At 37.3% G+C, this 12671-nt stretch overlaps 1 protein-coding gene across 12 annotated transcripts in view; it reads left to right on the top strand.

Annotated features, from left to right (window-relative positions):
* The window catches only part of LOC144577428 (uncharacterized), a 157133-nt gene that overhangs the window by 29480 nt on the left and 114982 nt on the right, over positions 1 to 12671 (top strand). For 2 of the 12 annotated variants that reach the window (XR_013521278.1, XM_078335205.1), the window contains exon 4: positions 9140 to 9479. The exons of the other annotated variants lie outside the window; for them this stretch is intronic. The gene's annotated coding sequence lies outside the window, so the exon portion shown is untranslated. Of the gene's footprint in view, positions 1 to 9139; positions 9480 to 12671 lie in introns of those variants that run through there. 12 annotated transcript variants of the gene reach the window in all.

The following is a 12671-nucleotide window of genomic DNA, read 5'->3' as shown; positions in this document are numbered from 1 at the left end:
TTTCATAAACCTCCTCAATCCTTTGTAGAAAAGTATAAATAAGTAAACAAATGAGCAAAAATAATTCTCTGTATATATTTTTAGGATGTATGGAATACAATAGATTAGAACAAAGTATATTCCACTTTACCTAGCGCGCGTGTGTGCGTTCTTCCGTGCGTGCATGTGTGTGTGTGTGTGTGTGTGTATCTGCAAAAGAAGTCTGCTTTGCTTCTGGGAGTAGAGTAGATATTTGAAATTCACAATATTTTGGGTGTACTCAGCTATAAGGCGTATTGGGGTTTTAGGTACACATCTGGGTAAAGGGATGTGGGATCGACTAGACAGACCTGGGGAATAGCTGTATGCCAAGGCTTCAGTTCCATCAGAGAACAGTAGTACATAGCAAATAAGAAAAGGAAATAGAATCTGTTAATGTGGAGCAATCTAAGTAAATAGGGCTTCCTAGTCCACAGAATTCCTTTTAAAGGAGGTTCAGATCTCATGGGCTGGTGACCATGAAGGTGCTAATATTCCTCCAAATATACCTTAAATTTTTTAAGACTCTTTCAGAATAATTTTTGGTAGTGAGTAGAAGCTGAATCATTTACTTGTCCTACATTTTTTGAATCCTATTATATGTTCTCGACCTGCCTAGCCCCAAGATTACAAAGCCAAATGAGACAAATAAGACAAAATTCTTGCTCTTAGATCTTTTCAGGCTTAGATTAGAATCCTGTGAGGGCTGCTAGTCTTTTTTTTATAAATTAGGAAAAGATATCCCCTCTAGGCAAAATTAGGAAATGATTTTCCCTATAAGGCTTTGCCTGAGGGGACTTGGAGGGGATATCTTCCTTCCTTGATGAAGGAAGCCCCGACTTCCTTCTTAGTGAGAGTGTCCTTATCAGGGAACCACTTGCACAACCACATGCCCACAGGATGCCTTAAATGAGAGGAACTGGCAAAGTGGGAGTGCAAGTATGGAGTCCAATGCAGCAGGGACTGTAAAGGGTTAGAAGAGAGCAGAGACCTTGTCTACAGTAGGGTGTGTAGATGGGGAATTGGCTCCAGCAGAAAATGTAGAGACCCAATCCTGACAGTTCTTGATAATTTTTAAGAAAAGCTGGAAATGTGAATTTTTTGTGACTTTTGACTTTTAAATATTGTGTAGAGTAAACATATGCTTGGAGGCTGTACCTGGCCTTCAGGTTGCCATTTGGAATACTCAAGTCAAGGTAAATCAACCCATTTTTTTCTGTGCTAAGTTTTTCTTTTTCTTTTTTTCCAATGAAATAATTATTTTTAAAGAAGGCATTTAAAGCCAGATAATTCAAGGAGTGTTTTGCTTAAATCATATGAAATGCCAATTTGATCTTATTACCTAATTGGATAGATTTAGATTCAGTGTGTCAGAGAGTAAATGACAGAAGTAACACTTTTAAAATAAAATGAGAAAACCCAAAACAACAAATATTCTTGACCCCTTTGATTAAGCATTGTAGGGGATATAGGAAAGTACTAACAGATAAAATATAAAATTTGTAAAGGGCTGGGTTATATAATACATCTCAAATTAGAGAATCTAGTCATATTCCACAACTAAAATAAAATGTAGTCTCCATAGTCTAAACTGAGCAAAAATTCTGTAATTCTGTGTTAGCTATTCATATAGGCTCACAAACCACCTCTACTGAAATGATCGGACAACATAAAGTATGCCACTTATACAATTTTCTTAATTTATTGATAACCATCTATACTATTATGCACTTCTAAATAAAAATAACCAAATTATATACCCTTGCCTCCTATACTGCTTCAATAATGACATTTCTCATAGTAGGCCTTTTTTTCTATATAGAAGCAATTGCAAATAAAAAATGATACATATATAAATGATAATTAGGAAAACATAAGGAAGCAGAGTCTGAACAGGTATTGTATATTTTTTTAAAGGCTGTGTAAGTTCTAGGTGACAACTGAAAATCTTGTAGCTTTATAAGCTGTTCTTTTTCCGTGTAAAAAAATTTATTCCGAGATTTAATATACCAAGTCAGACTCCCTTTCCAATTGCAGTTTGGATGCACTTTGGCAAACTTTCTGAATGTTACAAAATGAGATATCAAATGAAATACTATTTATGAACCATAAAATCACTTTAAATAAATGAAATTTTATTACTTGAGTACACGTATATAAACTGATCCAAGCAGCATTTACTAAAAAATAAAACGAAGGATATTACATAGTAATATATAATGACAATAAAGTCCTGAATTAGGACACTAACTCCAAATTTTTTAATTCATTCAAGACTAGTTATTCCTATGTGAAAATGGTCAAAAAGCTTGATTTAAGATGTTGATTAAGTAAAAATTTTGGAAGTTAATAAATATAACTGTCCCAATTTCATAAAGAAGTTAAAAAAGGTTAAGTGTCTTAATGACTATGCTGAGACTTCCTTTATAAATCTACTCTTGGGCATGTGGTTATGATAAAAGAGAGACAGTTATATTATTTTGTCTTGCCCATTGAAGAGACTCAATAATTACCAGATTGGATTGGAGTTGGTAGTTGCAAGTGTCAGCATTTTTCAGCTTGAAACTTTTTTTACATGTAACCAACACTATTATTTGCCTACATCAATGTCACTTCCTCTTTTGTCCATATGTCCAGTTCCAGAGTTAAAATCACAACTGATCTGAACCAATTGTGGCAATTCAGATCCTCTTTCACAGTGACAGGTATGAGAATGGACATGGGATTCAGTTCTGGCCAGTGAAACACGAGGGGAAGCCTTCTGGGATTTCTGGGCAATATTTTTTTCTCTTTAATTAAAAAAGAAAAGCAATGACAAGTAAAAAGTATTTTCTATACAATTTCTTTTCTACTTTGGCTATGGTCCTAAAGGACAGGAAGTTTGGAGCTACTCTAGCTATTTTGTAACAATAAGGTAGAAGGCCAAGAGAATTATGAAGAAACTGACCCAGCACCCTGTGATGGTAGAACTGCTGAAACAACCTTTGAATCACTATGTCCAGATTTCTTTTTACAGGAAAAAAAAAACCATTTTTTAATTGATTAGGCCACTGATAGCTAAATTGTTTCTTGCTTGGCAGCTGAATGTATTTTACCTGGAATACCATATAAATGCAGGGCCAGTGTTGTGCCAGAGCCAGCTCACACTGGCTTGTGAGATGATTGTGCCGATTTCCAATTCCGCATTCAGTGACTTTAAATTACTGTGGTGAATAGTTACACTCTGGAACTAGGCCAAAGATATGTATCCAGGCTTTTTTCACCAGAGAGCTGGTTGTTAAACATTTATCCACATCACACCACTACGTGACTTACATTAACTCCTACAGATAATGTCATAGCAACTGCTATGCTCGCTATCATTTTTTAAATTGCATTTTTAATACTAAATGGGTGATAAGTTATATCAAGATATTTTTAATTTCTGGAATTTTAAAACTAGAGACACTTTAGTAAATTTAAAAAGAGCAAAATTAAATACTGGGTGATTTTAAAACTAACCTAACGTTATATAAACTAATTAATAGCAGAGTTGAGTCTAGAATTTGACTCTTTATTCCCATTTTGGTGATTTTTCCAGTATATCCTATAGCCATTATATTTTTTGTATAATAATAATTATTATTATTTGAGTGCCAACATCTATCTTCAAATCAAAATAGTAAGTTAGCACATACTCAATTTCTACATAATAGACTAGACTCGTTTTGATGATGCATATAACATTTAATTATATATCATAAGGTTTGGTCTGTTCAGCAAAGACACAGACCTTGAAGAAGCCTGACATATGGAAACTTAGCATGAGATTGCGAACTGCCAACAACCTTCAATTATCATTACTCACCGTAAGTCCCAATAAGTAACTGGATGATCAGAATTGAGCTTGGGTCCCCCAAGTACACCAAAGATATTTATACACAGGGGGATCTGCTGCCCACATTCTCCAAAGGCTAAAGGACTGTCAGCAGAAGTCTGAGCTCCTCTGCTGAAATGAAGATAGACAGTCTTGAAAGATAGAAACTGCATTGTGAAATGGAATGAATTTTTAAAGGATCTAGACTAGACTCGTCAATGTACGGCAAGATTCTGACAACTTATGTTTGAAATAGCTAACCATATTTGCCAACAATGATCAGATATTAGAGACACTCAATACTAGTTAGAGTTATTGTGGGAGCTTTGCAGTGCTAGTGAGAATGAAAATAGGGAAATTTCTGGAAAGCAATTAGACAACGTACTGCATATCACGAACCTTAAAGATTTTGCAAATTTTGTTATATTGATTGTGGGATGATTTGTATAAGGGATTTCATTATATTAGTCTATATCTTGGAAAACAGTTAAATTTTTCACAAAATTTAAAGAAATATTGATAAATTTGGCTCCGGAATTCTAAGTTTTTTGTGATTCATTTTAAGGAAATAGTATAGGTGAAAAGATTAGTGAACATTATAGAGCTGTGAAAATTGGAAACAATTTAAGTTTCTAACAACAGGGAAATGTGTGATATATCCATATAATGGAAAGCAATAGAGTTATTAAAATAATATTTGGAAGGATACTTAATAAAAAGAAAATACTAAAAGTTCAATGTCAAACAATATGGAACAGTATAGTCTATATGTGTGTAAGTGTGTGTTTAGAAGATGAAGAAAATGCATTAAAATAGAAAAGTTCTTCATGATTATATTATTCCTCAATTTTTCTGAGTTTTCCAAGTTTTTTCTAATGAGCATATATATGCTTTTTAAGTTAAAAATATTTTCTTATTACAAAGTCATACATGTTAATTTTAAAAGTAGAAAGTACAGGAAAAAAAGGAAGAACATATGTAAACACTATATTTCAAAATATATATAAAATTAAAACACAGGAACAAAAATCCTTCAAGTCACGTGGAGGTAATTCTGACAATAAAAGGTGTCTGTCTCCATCAGCGCTGAAGTTTAGAAAGGAAAACCATGCTCCCAAAGCACACACCCTCTGAATAAAGAACAAAGAGGACTGAATAATAATGATGTCAAGGAGGTAGGTGATAAGAGGAATAGATTCCTTGACTGGGTGTTGGATAGACTATTGAAGGAGTTGAGGAATGAGAGAATGTTTTCAGGAGAAGCTACCATCTACATGAAACCTACTGATAGGGACAGTAATGGGAAAAGGACTTAAATGATTCTTGCTTAATGTACTCTTCTCTTTGGAGTTCTCAAGAAACTAAGTCAAAATATGAAAAGTAAAGACAGGGTTGTAGTAATGAATACTTTGTGACTCCTCAGAGGTGTGTCTTTGAATATGAGAGTGTACTGAGAATGAGTTAAGTGAAGGTCAACCCAGTTTACTTGAGTTATACCATGATCCCCAAACTTAAAACCTTGGTTGTCCCATATATACAGTTACACGGCTCTAGAAATCTGACCAGTTTTCTCATGTGTCCTTTTTAGAGCAATGGTTGTCAACCTTTTTTTCCCTTTTGCAAAACAGGTCAGATGACACTGTCATATTGAACACATACCCATGGTACACTGAGGGTTGAGACATCTCTAACGCCAGTTCTTTCTTTCTAAATTAAGAAAGCAAATCTAATGAGTGTAATGTTGTCATAAAGAAACCCTTGACTGTACTTTGATCTATATTTGAAAACTGATTAATTCACAAACTTTGGCTGTCCTAAGCAGGCTCATTCCTTGGTTAGGGCAAATAGAGTAGCTGCCCTGGGACTCATACTTAAGGCAGGGCTGTGTAGGTGTTGTATCTCATTTCTCTTTTCTGAATGTAATTAAAATCCCTTTCAAACTTTCATCTATAATGATATCCAAAGAGGCTTATGACAGTTGCTGACAGTGCAGCCTTCTTTCAACTGAGATTATCTGGGGCAGGCAAGATAGATTTGAGTTGCCAGGTTCCAGTACCCATCTAGGGGATAGCCTTGCTCTTTAACTTTTTTCAGGATCAAATTACAAATAATCTCACTTAAAAGAAAGCTGCACTGTCTTTCATCTTAAATAGGCCCTTTACCTTGAAATTAAAACTATGGATCAAAAGAAAGAATGATGGCTAATGATGTTCATTCATTAGCCAATTTATTTAAACACTTACTATGTGCAGGCACTATTCAAAGTTCTAGGGATTCAGCAGTGAATGAAGACAAACAAGATTGATCTCTATTTTCATGAGGCTCATTCTAGTGAGTAGAGAGCGATATTAACCAGGAAACAAAATTGGAAGCATTACGGTTCATTTGCTCCCTCATTCAGTTTACTCATTTAGCTAACGTACTAAAATACCTAACATGTGTTAGGCATTTTAGGTGCTTTCACATAATTTATCTCATTTAGGTTTCGCAACAAAACTTGCAAAACTGCCTCCTTTTTGGTTCATAAATAACATAGTTCATTTTAATAGTAAAAGATAGAAAGCAATCAATATATCCAATATAGGAGACTTGTTAAATAAATTATGGTAATTCATGCAAAATATTATGTAGCTATTACAAAGACCTCCATGTGCTGATATGGAAAGCTGCCCAAGGTAGTGTTAACTTTAAAAAAAAATGCAAAATGCAGACTAGATTATAAAATCAGCTCGATTTCTGTACACAGCAGGCAAGCAGAGACACAAATCACAAATGAACTTCCAATCATAATTGCTACACAAAGAATTAAATACCTAGGAATATAGCAAACAAGGGAAGTAAAGGACCTCTTCAAGGAGAACTACACTCAATCTACTGCTCAGAGAAATCAGAGGACACAAACAAATGGAAAAACATTCCATGCTCATGAATAGGAAGAATCAATGTAGTGAAAATGGCCATGCTACCCGAAGTAATTTATAGATACAATGTTATTCCCATTAAACTACCATTGATATTTTTCACAGACTTAGAAAAAAACTATTTTAAAATCCATATGGAAACAAAAAAGAGCACATATCATAAAGAAGACAATCATAAACAAAAAGAACAAAGCTGGAGGTGTCACGCTACCTGACTTCAAACTGAACTATAAAGGCAGACCACATACCTGCAACCATCTGATCTTCAACAAACCTGACAAAAACAAGCATTGAGGAAAGGATTCCCTGTTTATTTTATTTTATTTTATTTTATTTGGGGGGGGGGAGGAAGGCAGGAAGGAAGGGAAGAAGGACGGTAGGGAGGAAGGAAGGGATGAAGGAAGGAAGGAAGGGAGGAAGCGGGGAGGGAGGGAGGGAGGGAAGGGAAGAAAGGAAATCAAGCAATGAAAGAGACATTGCCGACCTGGATCTAGAGGTTTACAAGTTGATTTCTTTTTTTTTGAGAGAAGGAAAGAAAAAAAAAATAAGTAAAGGAGAGGAAGAAAGAGGGAGAGTAAATGGAAATATTGCTTTATTTTGAAAAAAATTGGGTATTAATAATGGCCAATCAATGTTTTATTTAAACTAATGGGTAGGTGTGATGTGGTATTGACAAGAATGTATATTTTGTGTATTTGAAGTGGAGAGCTCTATAAATATTTATTAAGTTTACTTGTTCTGGATCTGAGTTCGAGTCCTTGATATCCTTATTAATTTTCTGTCTCACTGAATCTAAGTCCCCTATCTGGGTGTTAGGATCGTTAGCTCTTGTTGTTGCATTGATCCTTTTACCACATCTTTGTTGCTTTGAAATCTATTTTATCCGATATAAGAATTGCAACTCCTGCTTTTTATTTATTTATTATTTATTTTTGCTCTCCATTTGGTTGATAAATCTTTCTCCATCCCTTTGTTTTGAGTCTTTGTGTATCCTTGCATGTGAAACAGGTCTGGATGTAACATGCCGTTGGGTTTTGGCTGTGTCTTTTGATTGGGAATTCAGTCAATTTAAATTTAGGGTTACTGCCATTTGATGTTGACTGGCTGTTTTATGCATTTGTTGGTGTAAATTCTTCTTTATGTTGGTGCTCTTTACTTTTTGGTGTATTTTTAGAAAGGCTAATACTGGTTGTTTCTTTCTGTGTGTAATGCTTCTTTCAGAAGCTCTTGTAAAGCAGGCCTGGTGGTAATAAAATCTCTGAGTTCTTGCTTGTTCATAAAAGATTTTATTTTTCCTTCAGTTGTGAAGCTTAGTTTGGCTGGATATGAAATTCTGGGCTGAAGGTTCTGTTCTTTGAGGATGTTGAATATTGGCCCCCACTCTCTTCTGGCCTGTAGAGTTTCTGCCGAGAGATCTGCTGTAAGTCTGATAGGCCTGCCTTTGTGGGTTATCCGACCTTTCTCTCTGGCTGCCCTTAGTATCCTCTCCTTCGTTTCAACCCTGGTGAATCTAACGATTATGTGCCTTGGGGTTGCTCTTCTTGAGGAATATCTTTGTGGTGTTCTCTGTATTACCTGGGGTTGAATGTTGACCTGCTTTGCTAGTTTAGGAAAATTTTCCTGAATAATATCCTGAAGGGTATTTTCCAGCTTGGATTCATTCTCTCCGTGGCATTCAGGTACACCTATCAAACGTAAATTTGGTCTTTTCACATAGTCCCACATTTCTTGGAGACTTTGCTCATTCCTTTTTATCCTTTTTTCTCTAATCTTTTCTTCACGTTTTATTTCATTAAGTTGGACTTTGACCTCTGATATCCCTTCTTCTGCTTGAACAATTCGAGTGTTTAAACCTGTGCATACTTCTCGGAGTTCCTGTATTGTATTCTTCAGTTCCATTAATTCACTCATACTCCTCTCTAAGTTGTCTATTCTCAATAGGATTTCATCAAACCTTTTTTCAAAGTTCCTAGTTTCTTTACGTTGGGCTACAACATGTTCTTTTAACTCACCGAAGTTTGTTATTATCCATTCCTTGAAGAGTGGTTCTGTCATCAGGAGGCGCTCGTTCTCCATCAAGCCTTGTTCCATTGTTGATGTGGAACTGTGATCATCTTTAGAGGGAGAGGCGTTCTGACTTTGCGTGTTCTCAGCTTTTTTACGCTGGTTTCTTCCCGTCATTGTAAATTTATCCTCCTGTCGTCTTTGAAATTACCAACTTTCAATTAGGTCTCTTGAGTGGACATCCAGGTTGTTAGTTCCCAGGGCCAGAGCAGCGGCGTTAAAACTGATGGTGCTTTTCTGCCCAGGATTATCTTGTCGGGCTTCCTTCTTGTTTCCGTAGTAGGCGACTCTGCCTTCCTGGGGCTCCAAACCTCGGTCAGAAGGGGAAGCGGTCCCGTTTACTCTGCTCCGAGAGCTGCCGCGCTGAGGTGCCTGCGGAACCACTGCGCCGACCACGAGAGTTGCGCTGGCGACCCGTGTGTTTCCACCACTGGGGGATCTTCTGCTCCGTGAGCGACCAGACTTTGTCTGAAAGTGTGGCGTCCTCTAGTTCTCCGCGCTTTCCCTGAGAGCTGCAATCCCGGGATGTTAGCGATCGGCCATCTTGGATCGTTCTCCGGATTCCCTGTTTAATAAATGGTGCTGGCAGAACTGGCTAGCCATATGCAGAAAATTGAAAATAGACTCCTTCTTTATACCATATATAAAAATTAACTCAAGATGGATTAAATACTTAAATGTAAAACCCCAAACTGTAAAATACCCTAGAAGAAAATCTAGGCAATACCATTCAAGACACAAGCACGGGAAAATATTTCATGATGAAAACGCCAAAAGCAGTTGCAATAAAAGCAAAAATTGGCTGGGGGTGGTGGCTCATGCTGTAATCCCAGCACTTTGGTAGGCCAAGGTGGGTGGATTACCTGGCCAACATGGCGAAACCCCGTCTCTACTAAAAGTACAACAACAAAAAATTACCTGGGCATGGTGTCAGGTGCCTGTGATCCCAGCTACTCTGGAGGCTGAGGCAGGAGAGTCGCTTGAATCCTGGAGGTGGAGGTTGCAGTGAGCCAAGATCACACCACTGCACTCCAACCTGGGTGTTACACCAAGACTCCATCTCAAAAAAAAAATAAATAAATAAATTGACAAACAGGATCTAATTAAACTAAAGAACTGCACAGCAAAAGAAACTGTCATCAGAGTGAACAAACTACAAAATGGGAGAAAGTTTTTATCGTCAATCCATTTGACAATGTCTAATATCCCGAATATACAAGGGACTTAAACAAATTTACAAGGAAAAAACAACCCCATTAAAAAGTGGGCAAAGGACAGGAGCAGACACTTCTTGAAAGAAAACATAGATGTGACCAACAAATAGATGAAAACAGTTCAACACCACTCATCATTAGAGAAATATAAATCAAAACCACAATGAGATACTATCTCACATCCATCAGAATGGCAATTATTAAAAAGTCAAAAAACAACAGATGGTGGCGAGGTTGCTGAGTTAAAGAAATGCCTTTACACTCTTGGTGGTAGTGTAAATTAGTTTGACTGTCATGGAAGACAGTATGGTGATTTCTCAACAAATACCATTTAACCTAACAATCCCATTACTGGGTATATAGCCAAAGGAATAAAAATCATTCTATTATAAAGATACATGCATGCATATGTTCATTGCAGCACTATTTACGATAGCAAAGACATGGAATCAATCTAAATGCCCATCAATGATAGACTGGATAAAGAAAATGTGGTACATATACACTATGGAATTCACCATGCAGCCATAAAAAGGAACAAGATCATGTCCTTTGCAGGGACACAGATGGAGTTGGAAGCCATTATCTTCAGGAAGTTGACATGGGAACAGAAAACCAGACACCTCACATTTTCACTTATACATGGGAGCTGAACGAGAAGAACACATGGACACATGGTGGGGAACAACATACCCTGGGGCCTCATGGGGTAGAGAGAGCATCAGGAAGAATAGGAAAGCATCACTAGGCTTAATACCTAGGGGATGAGATGATCTGTGCTGCAAACCACCATGGCACATGTTTACCTATGTAACAGACCTGCATATCCTGCACATGTACCCCGGAACTTAAAAGTTAATAACAAAGTTAAATTTTTATGGAAAGATAGAATGTAATGAATTATATATGTTTAGGCTAATGATCATAAGAACACGGATTTTCGTTCTACTGTTAGGACACAGGCACACAAATGTTCATTGCTGCACAGTTTACAATAGCAAAGACCTGGAACCAACCCAAATGCCCATCGATGATAGACTGGACAGGGAAAATGTGGCAAATATACACCATGGAATATTATGCAGCCATCAAAAATTATGATTTTGTGTCCTTTGTAGGGACATGGATGAACCTGGAAACCATCATTCTCAGCAAACTGACACAAGAACAGAAAATCAAACACCGCATGCTCTCACTCATAGGCGGGTGTTGAACAATGAGAACACATGGACATAGGGAGGGGAGCATCACACACTGGGGTCTGTTGGGGGGAAATAGGGGTGGGACAGCAGAGGGTGGGGAGTTGGGGAGAGATAGCATGGGGAGAAATGCCAGATATAGGTGATGGGGAGGAACGCAGCAAACCACACTGCCATGTGTGTACCTATGCAACAATCTTGCATGTTCTTCACATGTACCCTAAAACCTAAAATGCAATTTAAAAAAAGAACATGGATTTTATGTCTGACAGTTTTGTAATGTCTGTATTTATTTTCTCAAGAGCCTATATCTTAAACGTATTCTGCAAATTATAAAGACATTGTATGTAAACTGCTTCATGCAGTGTGATTGCTCAATCCATGGAAATTACATTATTGATGTTTGGAGGTAAATAAAACCAAAGCTTTCCTGAAAAAAATTAGCTCTTGTTTTTTCTGAGGAGACAAGTGATTTAGGATTGGAGAAATACTTTTAATTATATATATCTGTCTTTTGAAAGTCTGAAATGTTAACCATACATATCACTTTTTCAGTTAAAACTTTTATTTATTTATTATTTTGAGATGGAGTCCTGCTTTGTCACCCAGGCTGGAGTGCAGTGGCGCGATCTTGGCTCACTTCAACCTCCACCTCCTGGGTTCAAGCGATTCTCCTGCCTCAGCCTCCCAAGCAGCTGGGATTACAGGCACCCACCACCACTACCACGTAATTTTTGTATTTTCAGTAGAGACAATGTTTCGCCACAGTGGCCAGGCTGGTCTCCAATTCCTGACTTTAAGGCTGAGGCCTGCCTCAGCCTCCCAAAGTGCTGGAATTACAAGTGTAAGCCATTGTGCCTGGCCAAAACTCTTGTTAATAGTTGTGTGTGTGTGTGTATGTGTGTGTGTGTGTGTGTGTGTTTTGAAGAATGGCTTCATGGCCTTGTGGGGTGCTTTAGGAATATGATTGGCTTGTTCAGGGTCATGGGAATTTAGTTTCTAGGTCCTCAATTTGAGAATGAAGATAGGTAAATGTTATGTTAGAGGAAACTGTATTAATTTGTATGCTTGTAGGTAAATGGGGTGTGGGTGTGGGTGTGTGTGGGTGCGCGCGCGCGCATGCACCTGCTTTAAAGGGCAAATGGGGTCCTGGGTCGAAACTGAGTGAGTGTTCCAAGGTGAGTGTAGTAATTTCCAGGGTGAGTGGAATGATTTGGGAAAGGTGCTAATGCTTCTTTGTATTTGTAGTACCTAGTAGAGTGCTTGGCATTTGTAGATAATTAAATGTGTTTGTTAAAAGCATGTGCGATTATCTGAGGATATTAGGAGTGAGAATGCAAGCCAGGTGTTTTGCATGAAGTTAGAGCAGTTTCTGGGGTTTATGATATGGTTTGATCAT

The sequence above is a fragment of the Callithrix jacchus genome, chromosome 8 (assembly GCF_049354715.1).
Source record: "Callithrix jacchus isolate 240 chromosome 8, calJac240_pri, whole genome shotgun sequence".
Taxonomy (NCBI): Eukaryota; Metazoa; Chordata; class Mammalia; order Primates; family Cebidae; genus Callithrix; species Callithrix jacchus.
This window is presented reverse-complemented; position numbering and strand designations above follow the sequence as displayed.